Genomic DNA, 17660 nt, shown 5'->3' with positions numbered 1-17660 from the left:
GGCGACTTCGATTACCCTGCAGACTATAAGAGTGTCTTCAGAATATGGCCATTTTGACATGAATATAAAAACCCCTCAGATAGGACCAAAAAAGTGTCTGGAGCAATCCGTCAGGGTAAGAGTGACAACAGGTCCACATGTCAAAATGGGGGAAATCTTAGCAAAAGGCTTAATGGTTATTCATGAGAATCCTGTTGTTGTATTTTTGAGTGTATCATGGGATCTCACCTGAAATCTGTGGCTTGCCCACAAACCTGTAACCTATGCTACTGTTGCCTATAGAGCTAGAAGGATGGATAACCAGGTGTGTAAATGTGTGAGGTGAGATAGATGGCCTGCAGTCCTATCCCAAATGGACACCTGATCCCTATGTACTTGTGGAGATCTGAGAGGATGTGATTGGTATATGAAACACGAATAAACTTCCACCTCCGGAGGGGTCAAAAAAATGTAATTTCGTTGTCGGCAGGATTCGAACCTGCGCGGGAAGATCCCAATGGATTTCTAGTCCATCGCCTTAACCACTCGGCCACGACAACTGTGACAGTAGAATTGTTTGTTATAAGTGAAGGGCCCGGCAGGCATAGCCTAGAGCAAACGATAATTTAATAACTGAAGGATAATGTAGTAAGTCACTATAATGCATTAACTTCATGAAATGTTCCCTTCATTCAGTTGTTATTAAGTACTGCTTTTTCTTAGTCCAGCTCCAGAAGGTTGAGAGGGATAATTTACTAATTGTTATTTCACTGTGTGAAGTGGTTATTTCATATTCTGATTATTACTGCAAAGCAGCATGACTCCTGCGCGAGAGGCGCTAAACTACTATCAGAAGTGGGATTTGAACCCACGCCTCCAGGGGAGACTGCGACCTGAACGCAGCGCCTTAGACCGCTCGGCCATCCTGACTGCTGGACAGTAACTGGGTTTCGGGTTAAAGAGTAGAAGACCAGTAAATGACCAGTAAATAAAGACCAGTAAATGCACGATACTGACTTGCACTTTCAATAGTCATTTGTTTTTATCAATTACAAGCTCCAGTCATTGATTTAACCTCAATATGGCCTTCAATGGGAAACGCGTAGAAAATCGTCATTGATTGAGCGCTAAAGTGGCCTCAGAATATGGACATTCTGATATAAATGATCAAATTGCTCAGATAAGACCGAAAAGGTGTCTGGAAGTATCAGCAACCATCAGGGTAAGAGTGACAACAGGTCCACATGGGGGAAATCTTAACAAATGGCTTAATGGGTATTTGCAGCGCAATCTTGTTTTTATTTATTTTTAGGGTTTAACAAGGCAGCTCACCTGTGACCTGTGGCTTGACTTTAGATGCGGCGTCTTCGATTACCCTGAAGACTATATTTTTGTTCTTCCCGCCAATACAATCCACTGACAACGACCGACGAGTTGTGCCTTCCGAGATGCCTTTTGTTATTTGCCTGTTTGGGAAACTGCGCGATTCTTGCAATTCTCTTTCAGCCTCTCATCAACTAGCTGTTTTTGCAGAATGTTACAAATACGATAGTTATTCACTAGTCATATTAACTAGGTGTTATTTCCAGTACCGTAAGTCATTTATTTATCAACTGGTTTTCAACAAAGCAGCATGACATGCAGGCGCTAAAGAGTTGTCAGAAGTGGGTGTCGAACACACGCCTCCAGGGGAGACTGCGACCTGAATGGCTTAATGGTTATTTTCAACGCAATCGTGTTTTTATTATATTTTTCGGGTTTAACAAGGCATCTCACCTATGACGTGTGGCTTGACTTTAGATGCGGCGAGTTCGATTACCCTGCAGACTATAAGAGTGTCTTCAGAATATGGCCATTTTGACATGAATATAAAAACCCCTCAGATAGGACCAAAAAAGTGTCTGGAGCAATCCGTCAGGGTAAGAGTGACAACAGGTCCACATGTCAAAATGGGGGAAATCTTAGCAAAAGGCTTAATGGTTATTCATGAGAATCCTGTTGTTGTATTTTTGAGTGTATCATGGGATCTCACCTGAAATCTGTGGCTTGCCCACAAACCTGTAACCTATGCTACTGTTGCCTATAGAGCTAGAAGGATGGATAACCAGGTGTGTAAATGTGTGAGGTGAGATAGATGGCCTGCAGTCCTATCCCAAATGGACACCTGATCCCTATGTACTTGTGGAGATCTGAGAGGATGTGATTGGTATATGAAACACGAATAAACTTCCACCTCCGGAGGGGTCAAAAAAATGTAATTTCGTTGTCGGCAGGATTCGAACCTGCGCGGGAAGATCCCAATGGATTTCTAGTCCATCGCCTTAACCACTCGGCCACGACAACTGTGACAGTAGAATTGTTTGTTATAAGTGAAGGGCCCGGCAGGCATAGCCTAGAGCAAACGATAATTTAATAACTGAAGGATAATGTAGTAAGTCACTATAATGCATTAACTTCATGAAATGTTCCCTTCATTCAGTTGTTATTAAGTACTGCTTTTTCTTAGTCCAGCTCCAGAAGGTTGAGAGGGATAATTTACTAATTGTTATTTCACTGTGTGAAGTGGTTATTTCATCTTCTGATTATTACTGCAAAGCAGCATGACTCCTGCGCGAGAGGCGCTAAACTACTGTCAGAAGTGGGATTTGAACCCACGCCTCCAGGGGAGACTGCGACCTGAACGCAGCGCCTTAGACCGCTCGGCCATCCTGACTGCTGGACAGTAACTGGGTTTCGGGTTAAAGAGTAGAAGACCAGTAAATGACCAGTAAATAAAGACCAGTAAATGCACGATACTGACTTGCACTTTCAATAGTCATTTGTTTTTATCAATTACAAGCTCCAGTCATTGATTTAACCTCAATATGGCCTTCAATGGGAAACGCGTAGAAAATCGTCATTGATTGAGCGCTAAAGTGGCCTCAGAATATGGACATTCTGATATAAATGATCAAATTGCTCAGATAAGACCGAAAAGGTGTCTGGAAGTATCAGCAACCATCAGGGTAAGAGTGACAACAGGTCCACATGGGGGAAATCTTAACAAATGGCTTAATGGGTATTTGCAGCGCAATCTTGTTTTTATTTATTTTTAGGGTTTAACAAGGCAGCTCACCTGTGACCTGTGGCTTGACTTTAGATGCGGCGTCTTCGATTACCCTGAAGACTATATTTTTGTTCTTCCCGCCAATACAATCCACTGACAACGACCGACGAGTTGTGCCTTCCGAGATGCCTTTTGTTATTTGCCTGTTTGGGAAACTGCGCGATTCTTGCAATTCTCTTTCAGCCTCTCATCAACTAGCTGTTTTTGCAGAATGTTACAAATACGATAGTTATTCACTAGTCATATTAACTAGGTGTTATTTCCAGTACCGTAAGTCATTTATTTATCAACTGGTTTTCAACAAAGCAGCATGACATGCAGGCGCTAAAGAGTTGTCAGAAGTGGGTGTCGAACACACGCCTCCAGGGGAGACTGCGACCTGAATGGCTTAATGGTTATTTTCAACGCAATCGTGTTTTTATTATATTTTTCGGGTTTAACAAGGCATCTCACCTATGACGTGTGGCTTGACTTTAGATGCGGCGAGTTCGATTACCCTGCAGACTATAAGAGTGTCTTCAGAATATGGCCATTTTGACATGAATATAAAAACCCCTCAGATAGGACCAAAAAAGTGTCTGGAGCAATCCGTCAGGGTAAGAGTGACAACAGGTCCACATGTCAAAATGGGGGAAATCTTAGCAAAAGGCTTAATGGTTATTCATGAGAATCCTGTTGTTGTATTTTTGAGTGTATCATGGGATCTCACCTGAAATCTGTGGCTTGCCCACAAACCTGTAACCTATGCTACTGTTGCCTATAGAGCTAGAAGGATGGATAACCAGGTGTGTAAATGTGTGAGGTGAGATAGATGGCCTGCAGTCCTATCCCAAATGGACACCTGATCCCTATGTACTTGTGGAGATCTGAGAGGATGTGATTGGTATATGAAACACGAATAAACTTCCACCTCCGGAGGGGTCAAAAAAATGTAATTTCGTTGTCGGCAGGATTCGAACCTGCGCGGGAAGATCCCAATGGATTTCTAGTCCATCGCCTTAACCACTCGGCCACGACAACTGTGACAGTAGAATTGTTTGTTATAAGTGAAGGGCCCGGCAGGCATAGCCTAGAGCAAACGATAATTTAATAACTGAAGGATAATGTAGTAAGTCACTATAATGCATTAACTTCATGAAATGTTCCCTTCATTCAGTTGTTATTAAGTACTGCTTTTTCTTAGTCCAGCTCCAGAAGGTTGAGAGGGATAATTTACTAATTGTTATTTCACTGTGTGAAGTGGTTATTTCATATTCTGATTATTACTGCAAAGCAGCATGACTCCTGCGCGAGAGGCGCTAAACTACTGTCAGAAGTGGGATTTGAACCCACGCCTCCAGGGGAGACTGCGACCTGAACGCAGCGCCTTAGACCGCTCGGCCATCCTGACTGCTGGACAGTAACTGGGTTTCGGGTTAAAGAGTAGAAGACCAGTAAATGACCAGTAAATAAAGACCAGTAAATGCACGATACTGACTTGCACTTTCAATAGTCATTTGTTTTTATCAATTACAAGCTCCAGTCATTGATTTAACCTCAATATGGCCTTCAATGGGAAACGCGTAGAAAATCGTCATTGATTGAGCGCTAAAGTGGCCTCAGAATATGGACATTCTGATATAAATGATCAAATTGCTCAGATAAGACCGAAAAGGTGTCTGGAAGTATCAGCAACCATCAGGGTAAGAGTGACAACAGGTCCACATGGGGGAAATCTTAACAAATGGCTTAATGGGTATTTGCAGCGCAATCTTGTTTTTATTTATTTTTAGGGTTTAACAAGGCAGCTCACCTGTGACCTGTGGCTTGACTTTAGATGCGGCGTCTTCGATTACCCTGAAGACTATATTTTTGTTCTTCCCGCCAATACAATCCACTGACAACGACCGACGAGTTGTGCCTTCCGAGATGCCTTTTGTTATTTGCCTGTTTGGGAAACTGCGCGATTCTTGCAATTCTCTTTCAGCCTCTCATCAACTAGCTGTTTTTGCAGAATGTTACAAATACGATAGTTATTCACTAGTCATATTAACTAGGTGTTATTTCCAGTACCGTAAGTCATTTATTTATCAACTGGTTTTCAACAAAGCAGCATGACATGCAGGCGCTAAAGAGTTGTCAGAAGTGGGTGTCGAACACACGCCTCCAGGGGAGACTGCGACCTGAATGGCTTAATGGTTATTTTCAACGCAATCGTGTTTTTATTATATTTTTCGGGTTTAACAAGGCATCTCACCTATGACGTGTGGCTTGACTTTAGATGCGGCGAGTTCGATTACCCTGCAGACTATAAGAGTGTCTTCAGAATATGGCCATTTTGACATGAATATAAAAACCCCTCAGATAGGACCAAAAAAGTGTCTGGAGCAATCCGTCAGGGTAAGAGTGACAACAGGTCCACATGTCAAAATGGGGGAAATCTTAGCAAAAGGCTTAATGGATATTCATGAGAATCCTGTTGTTGTATTTTTTAGTGTATCATGGGATCTCACCTGAAATCTGTGGCTTGCCCACAAACCTGTAACCTATGCTACTGTTGCCTATAGAGCTAGAAGGATGGATAACCAGGTGTGTAAATGTGTGAGGTGAGATAGATGGCCTGCAGTCCTATCCCAAATGGACACCTGATCCCTATGTACTTGTGGAGATCTGAGAGGATGTGATTGGTATATGAAACACGAATAAACTTCCACCTCCGGAGGGGTCAAAAAAATGTAATTTCGTTGTCGGCAGGATTCGAACCTGCGCGGGAAGATCCCAATGGATTTCTAGTCCATCGCCTTAACCACTCGGCCACGACAACTGTGACAGTAGAATTGTTTGTTATAAGTGAAGGGCCCGGCAGGCATAGCCTAGAGCAAACGATAATTTAATAACTGAAGGATAATGTAGTAAGTCACTATAATGCATTAACTTCATGAAATGTTCCCTTCATTCAGTTGTTATTAAGTACTGCTTTTTCTTAGTCCAGCTCCAGAAGGTTGAGAGGGATAATTTACTAATTGTTATTTCACTGTGTGAAGTGGTTATTTCATATTCTGATTATTACTGCAAAGCAGCATGACTCCTGCGCGAGAGGCGCTAAACTACTGTCAGAAGTGGGATTTGAACCCACGCCTCCAGGGGAGACTGCGACCTGAACGCAGCGCCTTAGACCGCTCGGCCATCCTGACTGCTGGACAGTAACTGGGTTTCGGGTTAAAGAGTAGAAGACCAGTAAATGACCAGTAAATAAAGACCAGTAAATGCACGATACTGACTTGCACTTTCAATAGTCATTTGTTTTTATCAATTACAAGCTCCAGTCATTGATTTAACCTCAATATGGCCTTCAATGGGAAACGCGTAGAAAATCGTCATTGATTGAGCGCTAAAGTGGCCTCAGAATATGGACATTCTGATATAAATGATCAAATTGCTCAGATAAGACCGAAAAGGTGTCTGGAAGTATCAGCAACCATCAGGGTAAGAGTGACAACAGGTCCACATGGGGGAAATCTTAACAAATGGCTTAATGGGTATTTGCAGCGCAATCTTGTTTTTATTTATTTTTAGGGTTTAACAAGGCAGCTCACCTGTGACCTGTGGCTTGACTTTAGATGCGGCGTCTTCGATTACCCTGAAGACTATATTTTTGTTCTTCCCGCCAATACAATCCACTGACAACGACCGACGAGTTGTGCCTTCCGAGATGCCTTTTGTTATTTGCCTGTTTGGGAAACTGCGCGATTCTTGCAATTCTCTTTCAGCCTCTCATCAACTAGCTGTTTTTGCAGAATGTTACAAATACGATAGTTATTCACTAGTCATATTAACTAGGTGTTATTTCCAGTACCGTAAGTCATTTATTTATCAACTGGTTTTCAACAAAGCAGCATGACATGCAGGCGCTAAAGAGTTGTCAGAAGTGGGTGTCGAACACACGCCTCCAGGGGAGACTGCGACCTGAATGGCTTAATGGTTATTTTCAACGCAATCGTGTTTTTATTATATTTTTCGGGTTTAACAAGGCATCTCACCTATGACGTGTGGCTTGACTTTAGATGCGGCGAGTTCGATTACCCTGCAGACTATAAGAGTGTCTTCAGAATATGGCCATTTTGACATGAATATAAAAACCCCTCAGATAGGACCAAAAAAGTGTCTGGAGCAATCCGTCAGGGTAAGAGTGACAACAGGTCCACATGTCAAAATGGGGGAAATCTTAGCAAAAGGCTTAATGGATATTCATGAGAATCCTGTTGTTGTATTTTTTAGTGTATCATGGGATCTCACCTGAAATCTGTGGCTTGCCCACAAACCTGTAACCTATGCTACTGTTGCCTATAGAGCTAGAAGGATGGATAACCAGGTGTGTAAATGTGTGAGGTGAGATAGATGGCCTGCAGTCCTATCCCAAATGGACACCTGATCCCTATGTACTTGTGGAGATCTGAGAGGATGTGATTGGTATATGAAACACGAATAAACTTCCACCTCCGGAGGGGTCAAAAAAATGTAATTTCGTTGTCGGCAGGATTCGAACCTGCGCGGGAAGATCCCAATGGATTTCTAGTCCATCGCCTTAACCACTCGGCCACGACAACTGTGACAGTAGAATTGTTTGTTATAAGTGAAGGGCCCGGCAGGCATAGCCTAGAGCAAACGATAATTTAATAACTGAAGGATAATGTAGTAAGTCACTATAATGCATTAACTTCATGAAATGTTCCCTTCATTCAGTTGTTATTAAGTACTGCTTTTTCTTAGTCCAGCTCCAGAAGGTTGAGAGGGATAATTTACTAATTGTTATTTCACTGTGTGAAGTGGTTATTTCATATTCTGATTATTACTGCAAAGCAGCATGACTCCTGCGCGAGAGGCGCTAAACTACTGTCAGAAGTGGGATTTGAACCCACGCCTCCAGGGGAGACTGCGACCTGAACGCAGCGCCTTAGACCGCTCGGCCATCCTGACTGCTGGACAGTAACTGGGTTTCGGGTTAAAGAGTAGAAGACCAGTAAATGACCAGTAAATAAAGACCAGTAAATGCACGATACTGACTTGCACTTTCAATAGTCATTTGTTTTTATCAATTACAAGCTCCAGTCATTGATTTAACCTCAATATGGCCTTCAATGGGAAACGCGTAGAAAATCGTCATTGATTGAGCGCTAAAGTGGCCTCAGAATATGGACATTCTGATATAAATGATCAAATTGCTCAGATAAGACCGAAAAGGTGTCTGGAAGTATCAGCAACCATCAGGGTAAGAGTGACAACAGGTCCACATGGGGGAAATCTTAACAAATGGCTTAATGGGTATTTGCAGCGCAATCTTGTTTTTATTTATTTTTAGGGTTTAACAAGGCAGCTCACCTGTGACCTGTGGCTTGACTTTAGATGCGGCGTCTTCGATTACCCTGAAGACTATATTTTTGTTCTTCCCGCCAATACAATCCACTGACAACGACCGACGAGTTGTGCCTTCCGAGATGCCTTTTGTTATTTGCCTGTTTGGGAAACTGCGCGATTCTTGCAATTCTCTTTCAGCCTCTCATCAACTAGCTGTTTTTGCAGAATGTTACAAATACGATAGTTATTCACTAGTCATATTAACTAGGTGTTATTTCCAGTACCGTAAGTCATTTATTTATCAACTGGTTTTCAACAAAGCAGCATGACATGCAGGCGCTAAAGAGTTGTCAGAAGTGGGTGTCGAACACACGCCTCCAGGGGAGACTGCGACCTGAATGGCTTAATGGTTATTTTCAACGCAATCGTGTTTTTATTATATTTTTCGGGTTTAACAAGGCATCTCACCTATGACGTGTGGCTTGACTTTAGATGCGGCGAGTTCGATTACCCTGCAGACTATAAGAGTGTCTTCAGAATATGGCCATTTTGACATGAATATAAAAACCCCTCAGATAGGACCAAAAAAGTGTCTGGAGCAATCCGTCAGGGTAAGAGTGACAACAGGTCCACATGTCAAAATGGGGGAAATCTTAGCAAAAGGCTTAATGGATATTCATGAGAATCCTGTTGTTGTATTTTTTAGTGTATCATGGGATCTCACCTGAAATCTGTGGCTTGCCCACAAACCTGTAACCTATGCTACTGTTGCCTATAGAGCTAGAAGGATGGATAACCAGGTGTGTAAATGTGTGAGGTGAGATAGATGGCCTGCAGTCCTATCCCAAATGGACACCTGATCCCTATGTACTTGTGGAGATCTGAGAGGATGTGATTGGTATATGAAACACGAATAAACTTCCACCTCCGGAGGGGTCAAAAAAATGTAATTTCGTTGTCGGCAGGATTCGAACCTGCGCGGGAAGATCCCAATGGATTTCTAGTCCATCGCCTTAACCACTCGGCCACGACAACTGTGACAGTAGCATTGTTTGTTATAAGTGAAGGGCCCGGCAGGCATAGCCTAGAGCAAACGATAATTTAATAACTGAAGGATAATGTAGTAAGTCACTATAATGCATTAACTTCATGAAATGTTCCCTTCATTCAGTTGTTATTAAGTACTGCTTTTTCTTAGTCCAGCTCCAGAAGGTTGAGAGGGATAATTTACTAATTGTTATTTCACTGTGTGAAGTGGTTATTTCATATTCTGATTATTACTGCAAAGCAGCATGACTCCTGCGCGAGAGGCGCTAAACAACTGTCAGAAGTGGGATTTGAACCCACGCCTCCAGGGGAGACTGCGACCTGAACGCAGCGCCTTAGACCGCTCGGCCATCCTGACTGCTGGACAGTAACTGGGTTTCGGGTTAAAGAGTAGAAGACCAGTAAATGACCAGTAAATAAAGACCAGTAAATGCACGATACTGACTTGCACTTTCAATAGTCATTTGTTTTTATCAATTACAAGCTCCAGTCATTGATTTAACCTCAATATGGCCTTCAATGGGAAACGCGTAGAAAATCGTCATTGATTGAGCGCTAAAGTGGCCTCAGAATATGGACATTCTGATATAAATGATCAAATTGCTCAGATAAGACCGAAAAGGTGTCTGGAAGTATCAGCAACCATCAGGGTAAGAGTGACAACAGGTCCACATGGGGGAAATCTTAACAAATGGCTTAATGGGTATTTGCAGCGCAATCTTGTTTTTATTTATTTTTAGGGTTTAACAAGGCAGCTCACCTGTGACCTGTGGCTTGACTTTAGATGCGGCGACTTCGATTATCCTGAAGACTATATTTTTGTTCTTCCCGCCAATACAATCCACTGACAACGACCGACGAGTTGTGCCTTCCGAGATGCCTTTTGTTATTTGCCTGTTTGGGAAATTGCGCGATTCTTGCAATTCTCTTTCAGCCTCTCATCAACTAGCTGTTTTTGCAGAATGTTACAAATACGATAGTTATTCACTAGTCATATTAACTAGGTGTTATTTCCATTACCGTAAGTCATTTATTTATCAACTGGTTTTCAACAAAGCAGCATGACATGCAGGCGCTAAAGAGTTGTCAGAAGTGGATGTCGAACACACGCCTCCAGGGGAGACTGCGACCTGAATGGCTTAATGGTTATTTTCAACGCAATCGTGTTTTTATTATATTTTTCGGGTTTAACAAGGCATCTCACCTATGACGTGTGGCTTGACTTTAGATGCGGCGAGTTCGATTACCCTGCAGACTATAAGAGTGTCTTCAGAATATGGCCATTTTGACATGAATATAAAAATCCCTCAGATAGGACCAAAAAAGTGTCTGGAGCAATCCGTCAGGGTAAGAGTGACAACAGGTCCACATGTCAAAATGGGGGAAATCTTAGCAAAAGGCTTAATGGTTATTCATGAGAATCCTGTTGTTGTATTTTTTAGTGTATCATGGGATCTCACCTGAAATCTGTGGCTTGCCCACAAACCTGTAACCTATGCTACTGTTGCCTATAGAGCTAGAAGGATGGATAACCAGGTGTGTAAATGTGTGAGGTGAGATAGATGGCCTGCAGTCCTATCCCAAATGGACACCTGATCCCTATGTACTTGTGGAGATCTGAGAGGATGTGATTGGTATATGAAACACGAATAAACTTCCACCTCCGGAGGGGTCAAAAAAATGTAATTTCGTTGTCGGCAGGATTCGAACCTGCGCGGGAAGATCCCAATGGATTTCTAGTCCATCGCCTTAACCACTCGGCCACGACAACTGTGACAGTAGCATTGTTTGTTATAAGTGAAGGGCCCGGCAGGCATAGCCTAGAGCAAACGATAATTTAATAACTGAAGGATAATGTAGTAAGTCACTATAATGCATTAACTTCATGAAATGTTCCCTTCATTCAGTTGTTATTAAGTACTGCTTTTTCTTAGTCCAGCTCCAGAAGGTTGAGAGGGATAATTTACTAATTGTTATTTCACTGTGTGAAGTGGTTATTTCATATTCTGATTATTACTGCAAAGCAGCATGACTCCTGCGCGAGAGGCGCTAAACAACTGTCAGAAGTGGGATTTGAACCCACGCCTCCAGGGGAGACTGCGACCTGAACGCAGCGCCTTAGACCGCTCGGCCATCCTGACTGCTGGACAGTAACTGGGTTTCGGGTTAAAGAGTAGAAGACCAGTAAATAAAGACCAGTAAATGCACGATACTGACTTGCACTTTCAATAGTCATTTGTTTTTATCAATTACAAGCTCCAGTCATTGATTTAACCTCAATATGGCCTTCAATGGGAAACGCGTAGAAAATCGTCATTGATTGAGCGCTAAAGTGGCCTCAGAATATGGACATTCTGATATAAATGATCAAATTGCTCAGATAAGACCGAAAAGGTGTCTGGAAGTATCAGCAACCATCAGGGTAAGAGTGACAACAGGTCCACATGGGGGAAATCTTAACAAATGGCTTAATGGGTATTTGCAGCGCAATCTTGTTTTTATTTATTTTTAGGGTTTAACAAGGCAGCTCACCTGTGACCTGTGGCTTGACTTTAGATGCGGCGTCTTCGATTACCCTGAAGACTATATTTTTGTTCTTCCCGCCAATACAATCCACTGACAACGACCGACGAGTTGTGCCTTCCGAGATGCCTTTTGTTATTTGCCTGTTTGGGAAACTGCGCGATTCTTGCAATTCTCTTTCAGCCTCTCATCAACTAGCTGTTTTTGCAGAATGTTACAAATACGATAGTTATTCACTAGTCATATTAACTAGGTGTTATTTCCAGTACCGTAAGTCATTTATTTATCAACTGGTTTTCAACAAAGCAGCATGACATGCAGGCGCTAAAGAGTTGTCAGAAGTGGGTGTCGAACACACGCCTCCAGGGGAGACTGCGACCTGAATGGCTTAATGGTTATTTTCAACGCAATCGTGTTTTTATTATATTTTTCGGGTTTAACAAGGCATCTCACCTATGACGTGTGGCTTGACTTTAGATGCGGCGAGTTCGATTACCCTGCAGACTATAAGAGTGTCTTCAGAATATGGCCATTTTGACATGAATATAAAAACCCCTCAGATAGGACCAAAAAAGTGTCTGGAGCAATCCGTCAGGGTAAGAGTGACAACAGGTCCACATGTCAAAATGGGGGAAATCTTAGCAAAAGGCTTAATGGTTATTCATGAGAATCCTGTTGTTGTATTTTTGAGTGTATCATGGGATCTCACCTGAAATCTGTGGCTTGCCCACAAACCTGTAACCTATGCTACTGTTGCCTATAGAGCTAGAAGGATGGATAACCAGGTGTGTAAATGTGTGAGGTGAGATAGATGGCCTGCAGTCCTATCCCAAATGGACACCTGATCCCTATGTACTTGTGGAGATCTGAGAGGATGTGATTGGTATATGAAACACGAATAAACTTCCACCTCCGGAGGGGTCAAAAAAATGTAATTTCGTTGTCGGCAGGATTCGAACCTGCGCGGGAAGATCCCAATGGATTTCTAGTCCATCGCCTTAACCACTCGGCCACGACAACTGTGACAGTAGAATTGTTTGTTATAAGTGAAGGGCCCGGCAGGCATAGCCTAGAGCAAACGATAATTTAATAACTGAAGGATAATGTAGTAAGTCACTATAATGCATTAACTTCATGAAATGTTCCCTTCATTCAGTTGTTATTAAGTACTGCTTTTTCTTATTTTCTTTGTCCAGCTCCAGAAGGTTGAGAGGGATAATTTACTAATTGTTATTTCACTGTGTGAAGTTGTTATTTCATCTTCTGATTATTACTGCAAAGCAGCATGACTCCTGCGCGAGAGGCGCTAAACAACTGTCAGAAGTGGGATTTGAACCCACGCCTCCAGGGGAGACTGCGACCTGAACGCAGCGCCTTAGACCGCTCGGCCATCCTGACTGCTGGACAGTAACTGGGTTTCGGGTTAAAGAGTAGAAGACCTGTAAATGACCAGTAAATAAAGACCAGTAAATGCACGATACTGACTTGCACTTTCAATAGTCATTTGTTTTTATCAATTACAAGCTCCAGTCATTGATTTAACCTCAATATGGCCTTCAATGGGAAACGCGTAGAAAATCGTCATTGATTGAGCGCTAAAGTGGCCTCAGAATATGGACATTCTGATATAAATGATCAAATTGCTCAGATAAGACCGAAAAGGTGTCTGGAAGTATCAGCAACCATCAGGGTAAGAGTGACAACAGGTCCACATGGGGGAAATCTTAACAAATGGCTTAATGGGTATTTGCAGCGCAATCTTGTTTTTATTTATTTTTAGGGTTTAACAAGGCAGCTCACCTGTGACCTGTGGCTTGACTTTAGATGCGGCGTCTTCGATTACCCTGAAGACTATATTTTTGTTCTTCCCGCCAATACAATCCACTGACAACGACCGACGAGTTGTGCCTTCCGAGATGCCTTTTGTTATTTGCCTGTTTGGGAAACTGCGCGATTCTTGCAATTCTCTTTCAGCCTCTCATCAACTAGCTGTTTTTGCAGAATGTTACAAATACGATAGTTATTCACTAGTCATATTAACTAGGTGTTATTTCCAGTACCGTAAGTCATTTATTTATCAACTGGTTTTCAACAAAGCAGCATGACATGCAGGCGCTAAAGAGTTGTCAGAAGTGGGTGTCGAACACACGCCTCCAGGGGAGACTGCGACCTGAATGGCTTAATGGTTATTTTCAACGCAATCGTGTTTTTATTATATTTTTCGGGTTTAACAAGGCATCTCACCTATGACGTGTGGCTTGACTTTAGATGCGGCGAGTTCGATTACCCTGCAGACTATAAGAGTGTCTTCAGAATATGGCCATTTTGACATGAATATAAAAACCCCTCAGATAGGACCAAAAAAGTGTCTGGAGCAATCCGTCAGGGTAAGAGTGACAACAGGTCCACATGTCAAAATGGGGGAAATCTTAGCAAAAGGCTTAATGGTTATTCATGAGAATCCTGTTGTTGTATTTTTGAGTGTATCATGGGATCTCACCTGAAATCTGTGGCTTGCCCACAAACCTGTAACCTATGCTACTGTTGCCTATAGAGCTAGAAGGATGGATAACCAGGTGTGTAAATGTGTGAGGTGAGATAGATGGCCTGCAGTCCTATCCCAAATGGACACCTGATCCCTATGTACTTGTGGAGATCTGAGAGGATGTGATTGGTATATGAAACACGAATAAACTCCCACCTCCGGAGGGGTCAAAAAAATGTAATTTCGTTGTCGGCAGGATTCGAACCTGCGCGGGAAGATCCCAATGGATTTCTAGTCCATCGCCTTAACCACTCGGCCACGACAACTGTGACAGTAGAATTGTTTGTTATAAGTGAAGGGCCCGGCAGGCATAGCCTAGAGCAAACGATAATTTAATAACTGAAGGATAATGTAGTAAGTCACTATAATGCATTAACTTCATGAAATGTTCCCTTCATTCAGTTGTTATTAAGTACTGCTTTTTCTTATTTTCTTTGTCCAGCTCCAGAAGGTTGAGAGGGATAATTTACTAATTGTTATTTCACTGTGTGAAGTTGTTATTTCATCTTCTGATTATTACTGCAAAGCAGCATGACTCCTGCGCGAGAGGCGTTAAACAACTGTCAGAAGTGGGATTTGAACCCACGCCTCCAGGGGAGACTGCGACCTGAACGCAGCGCCTTAGACCACTCGGCCATCCTGACTGCTGGACAGTAACTGGGTTTCGGGTTAAAGAGTAGAAGACCTGTAAATGACCAGTAAATAAAGACCAGTAAATGCACGATACTGACTTGCACTTTCAATAGTCATTTGTTTTTATCAATTACAAGCTCCAGTCATTGATTTAACCTCAATATGGCCTTCAATGGGAAACTCGTAGAAAATCGTCATTGATTGAGCGCTAAAGTGGCCTCAGAATATGGACATTCTGATATAAATGATCAAATTGCTCAGATAAGACCGAAAAGGTGTCTGGAAGTATCAGCAACCATCAGGGTAAGAGTGACAACAGGTCCACATGGGGGAAATCTTAACAAATGGCTTAATGGGTATTTGCAGCGCAATCTTGTTTTTATTTATTTTTAGGGTTTAACAAGGCAGCTCACCTGTGACCTGTGGCTTGACTTTAGATGCGGCGTCTTCGATTACCCTGAAGACTATATTTTTGTTCTTCCCGCCAATACAATCCACTGACAACGACCGACGAGTTGTGCCTTCCGAGATGCCTTTTGTTATTTGCCTGTTTGGGAAACTGCGCGATTCTTGCAATTCTCTTTCAGCCTCTCATCAACTAGCTGTTTTTGCAGAATGTTACAAATACGATAGTTATTCACTAGTCATATTAACTAGGTGTTATTTCCAGTACCGTAAGTCATTTATTTATCAACTGGTTTTCAACAAAGCAGCATGACATGCAGGCGCTAAAGAGTTGTCAGAAGTGGGTGTCGAACACACGCCTCCAGGGGAGACTGCGACCTGAATGGCTTAATGGTTATTTTCAACGCAATCGTGTTTTTATTATATTTTTCGGGTTTAACAAGGCATCTCACCTATGACGTGTGGCTTGACTTTAGATGCGGCGAGTTCGATTACCCTGCAGACTATAAGAGTGTCTTCAGAATATGGCCATTTTGACATGAATATAAAAACCCCTCAGATAGGACCAAAAAAGTGTCTGGAGCAATCCGTCAGGGTAAGAGTGACAACAGGTCCACATGTCAAAATGGGGGAAATCTTAGCAAAAGGCTTAATGGTTATTCATGAGAATCCTGTTGTTGTATTTTTGAGTGTATCATGGGATCTCACCTGAAATCTGTGGCTTGCCCACAAACCTGTAACCTATGCTACTGTTGCCTATAGAGCTAGAAGGATTGTCAGAAGTGGGTGTCGAACACACGCCTCCAGGGGAGACTGCGACCTGAATGGCTTAATGGTTATTTTCAACGCAATCGTGTTTTTATTATATTTTTCGGGTTTAACAAGGCATCTCACCTATGACGTGTGGCTTGACTTTAGATGCGGCGAGTTCGATTACCCTGCAGACTATAAGAGTGTCTTCAGAATATGGCCATTTTGACATGAATATAAAAACCCCTCAGATAGGACCAAAAAAGTGTCTGGAGCAATCCGTCAGGGTAAGAGTGACAACAGGTCCACATGTCAAAATGGGGGAAATCTTAGCAAAAGGCTTAATGGTTATTCATGAGAATCCTGTTGTTGTATTTTTGAGTGTATCATGGGATCTCACCTGAAATCTGTGGCTTGCCCACAAACCTGTAACCTATGCTACTGTTGCCTATAGAGCTAGAAGGATGGATAACCAGGTGTGTAAATGTGTGAGGTGAGATAGATGGCCTGCAGTCCTATCCCAAATGGACACCTGATCCCTATGTACTTGTGGAGATCTGAGAGGATGTGATTGGTATATGAAACACGAATAAACTTCCACCTCCGGAGGGGTCAAAAAAATGTAATTTCGTTGTCGGCAGGATTCGAACCTGCGCGGGAAGATCCCAATGGATTTCTAGTCCATCGCCTTAACCACTCGGCCACGACAACTGTGACAGTAGAATTGTTTGTTATAAGTGAAGGGCCCGGCAGGCATAGCCTAGAGCAAACGATAATTTAATAACTGAAGGATAATGTAGTAAGTCACTATAATGCATTAACTTCATGAAATGTTCCCTTCATTCAGTTGTTATTAAGTACTGCTTTTTCTTATTTTCTTTGTCCAGCTCCAGAAGGTTGAGAGGGATAATTTACTAATTGTTATTTCACTGTGTGAAGTTGTTATTTCATCTTCTGATTATTACTGCAAAGCAGCATGACTCCTGCGCGAGAGGCGCTAAACAACTGTCAGAAGTGGGATTTGAACCCACGCCTCCAGGGGAGACTGCGACCTGAACGCAGCGCCTTAGACCGCTCGGCCATCCTGACTGCTGGACAGTAACTGGGTTTCGGGTTAAAGAGTAGAAGACCTGTAAATGACCAGTAAATAAAGACCAGTAAATGCACGATACTGACTTGCACTTTCAATAGTCATTTGTTTTTATCAATTACAAGCTCCAGTCATTGATTTAACCTCAATATGGCCTTCAATGGGAAACGCGTAGAAAATCGTCATTGATTGAGCGCTAAAGTGGCCTCAGAATATGGACATTCTGATATAAATGATCAAATTGCTCA

General features: G+C 42.4%; 20 non-coding genes across 20 annotated transcripts; all 20 read right to left on the bottom strand.

Moving 5' to 3' along the window:
* Positions 1-457: 457 nt before the first annotated feature.
* Positions 458-539, bottom strand: trnas-aga (transfer RNA serine (anticodon AGA)). Its single transcript has one exon. It is a non-coding gene; the product is annotated as a tRNA-Ser (tRNA).
* Positions 540-826: 287 nt separating this feature from the next.
* trnal-cag (transfer RNA leucine (anticodon CAG)) lies at positions 827-909 on the bottom strand. The gene has a single exon. It is a non-coding gene; the product is annotated as a tRNA-Leu (tRNA).
* Positions 910-2240: 1331 nt separating this feature from the next.
* On the bottom strand, positions 2241-2322 carry trnas-aga (transfer RNA serine (anticodon AGA)). Its single transcript has one exon. It is a non-coding gene; the product is annotated as a tRNA-Ser (tRNA).
* Positions 2323-2609: 287 nt separating this feature from the next.
* trnal-cag (transfer RNA leucine (anticodon CAG)) lies at positions 2610-2692 on the bottom strand. The gene has a single exon. It is a non-coding gene; the product is annotated as a tRNA-Leu (tRNA).
* Positions 2693-4023: 1331 nt separating this feature from the next.
* On the bottom strand, positions 4024-4105 carry trnas-aga (transfer RNA serine (anticodon AGA)). Its single transcript has one exon. It is a non-coding gene; the product is annotated as a tRNA-Ser (tRNA).
* A 287-nt stretch (positions 4106-4392) lies between these two features.
* Positions 4393-4475, bottom strand: trnal-cag (transfer RNA leucine (anticodon CAG)). Its single transcript has one exon. It is a non-coding gene; the product is annotated as a tRNA-Leu (tRNA).
* Positions 4476-5806: 1331 nt separating this feature from the next.
* On the bottom strand, positions 5807-5888 carry trnas-aga (transfer RNA serine (anticodon AGA)). Its single transcript has one exon. It is a non-coding gene; the product is annotated as a tRNA-Ser (tRNA).
* Positions 5889-6175: 287 nt separating this feature from the next.
* On the bottom strand, positions 6176-6258 carry trnal-cag (transfer RNA leucine (anticodon CAG)). Its single transcript has one exon. It is a non-coding gene; the product is annotated as a tRNA-Leu (tRNA).
* A 1331-nt stretch (positions 6259-7589) lies between these two features.
* trnas-aga (transfer RNA serine (anticodon AGA)) lies at positions 7590-7671 on the bottom strand. Its single transcript has one exon. It is a non-coding gene; the product is annotated as a tRNA-Ser (tRNA).
* Positions 7672-7958: 287 nt separating this feature from the next.
* trnal-cag (transfer RNA leucine (anticodon CAG)) lies at positions 7959-8041 on the bottom strand. Its single transcript has one exon. It is a non-coding gene; the product is annotated as a tRNA-Leu (tRNA).
* A 1331-nt stretch (positions 8042-9372) lies between these two features.
* On the bottom strand, positions 9373-9454 carry trnas-aga (transfer RNA serine (anticodon AGA)). Its single transcript has one exon. It is a non-coding gene; the product is annotated as a tRNA-Ser (tRNA).
* Positions 9455-9741: 287 nt separating this feature from the next.
* trnal-cag (transfer RNA leucine (anticodon CAG)) lies at positions 9742-9824 on the bottom strand. Its single transcript has one exon. It is a non-coding gene; the product is annotated as a tRNA-Leu (tRNA).
* A 1331-nt stretch (positions 9825-11155) lies between these two features.
* On the bottom strand, positions 11156-11237 carry trnas-aga (transfer RNA serine (anticodon AGA)). Its single transcript has one exon. It is a non-coding gene; the product is annotated as a tRNA-Ser (tRNA).
* Positions 11238-11524: 287 nt separating this feature from the next.
* Positions 11525-11607, bottom strand: trnal-cag (transfer RNA leucine (anticodon CAG)). The gene has a single exon. It is a non-coding gene; the product is annotated as a tRNA-Leu (tRNA).
* A 1320-nt stretch (positions 11608-12927) lies between these two features.
* On the bottom strand, positions 12928-13009 carry trnas-aga (transfer RNA serine (anticodon AGA)). The gene has a single exon. It is a non-coding gene; the product is annotated as a tRNA-Ser (tRNA).
* A 295-nt stretch (positions 13010-13304) lies between these two features.
* On the bottom strand, positions 13305-13387 carry trnal-cag (transfer RNA leucine (anticodon CAG)). The gene has a single exon. It is a non-coding gene; the product is annotated as a tRNA-Leu (tRNA).
* Positions 13388-14718: 1331 nt separating this feature from the next.
* trnas-aga (transfer RNA serine (anticodon AGA)) lies at positions 14719-14800 on the bottom strand. Its single transcript has one exon. It is a non-coding gene; the product is annotated as a tRNA-Ser (tRNA).
* A 295-nt stretch (positions 14801-15095) lies between these two features.
* trnal-cag (transfer RNA leucine (anticodon CAG)) lies at positions 15096-15178 on the bottom strand. Its single transcript has one exon. It is a non-coding gene; the product is annotated as a tRNA-Leu (tRNA).
* A 1773-nt stretch (positions 15179-16951) lies between these two features.
* Positions 16952-17033, bottom strand: trnas-aga (transfer RNA serine (anticodon AGA)). The gene has a single exon. It is a non-coding gene; the product is annotated as a tRNA-Ser (tRNA).
* A 295-nt stretch (positions 17034-17328) lies between these two features.
* trnal-cag (transfer RNA leucine (anticodon CAG)) lies at positions 17329-17411 on the bottom strand. Its single transcript has one exon. It is a non-coding gene; the product is annotated as a tRNA-Leu (tRNA).
* Positions 17412-17660: the final 249 nt, after the last annotated feature.

This window comes from Salvelinus fontinalis, unplaced genomic scaffold, assembly GCF_029448725.1.
Source record: "Salvelinus fontinalis isolate EN_2023a unplaced genomic scaffold, ASM2944872v1 scaffold_1461, whole genome shotgun sequence".
Taxonomy (NCBI): Eukaryota; Metazoa; Chordata; class Actinopteri; order Salmoniformes; family Salmonidae; genus Salvelinus; species Salvelinus fontinalis.
The sequence above is the reverse complement of the archived record's forward strand: the minus strand, read 5'-3'. Positions and strand labels throughout refer to the sequence as shown.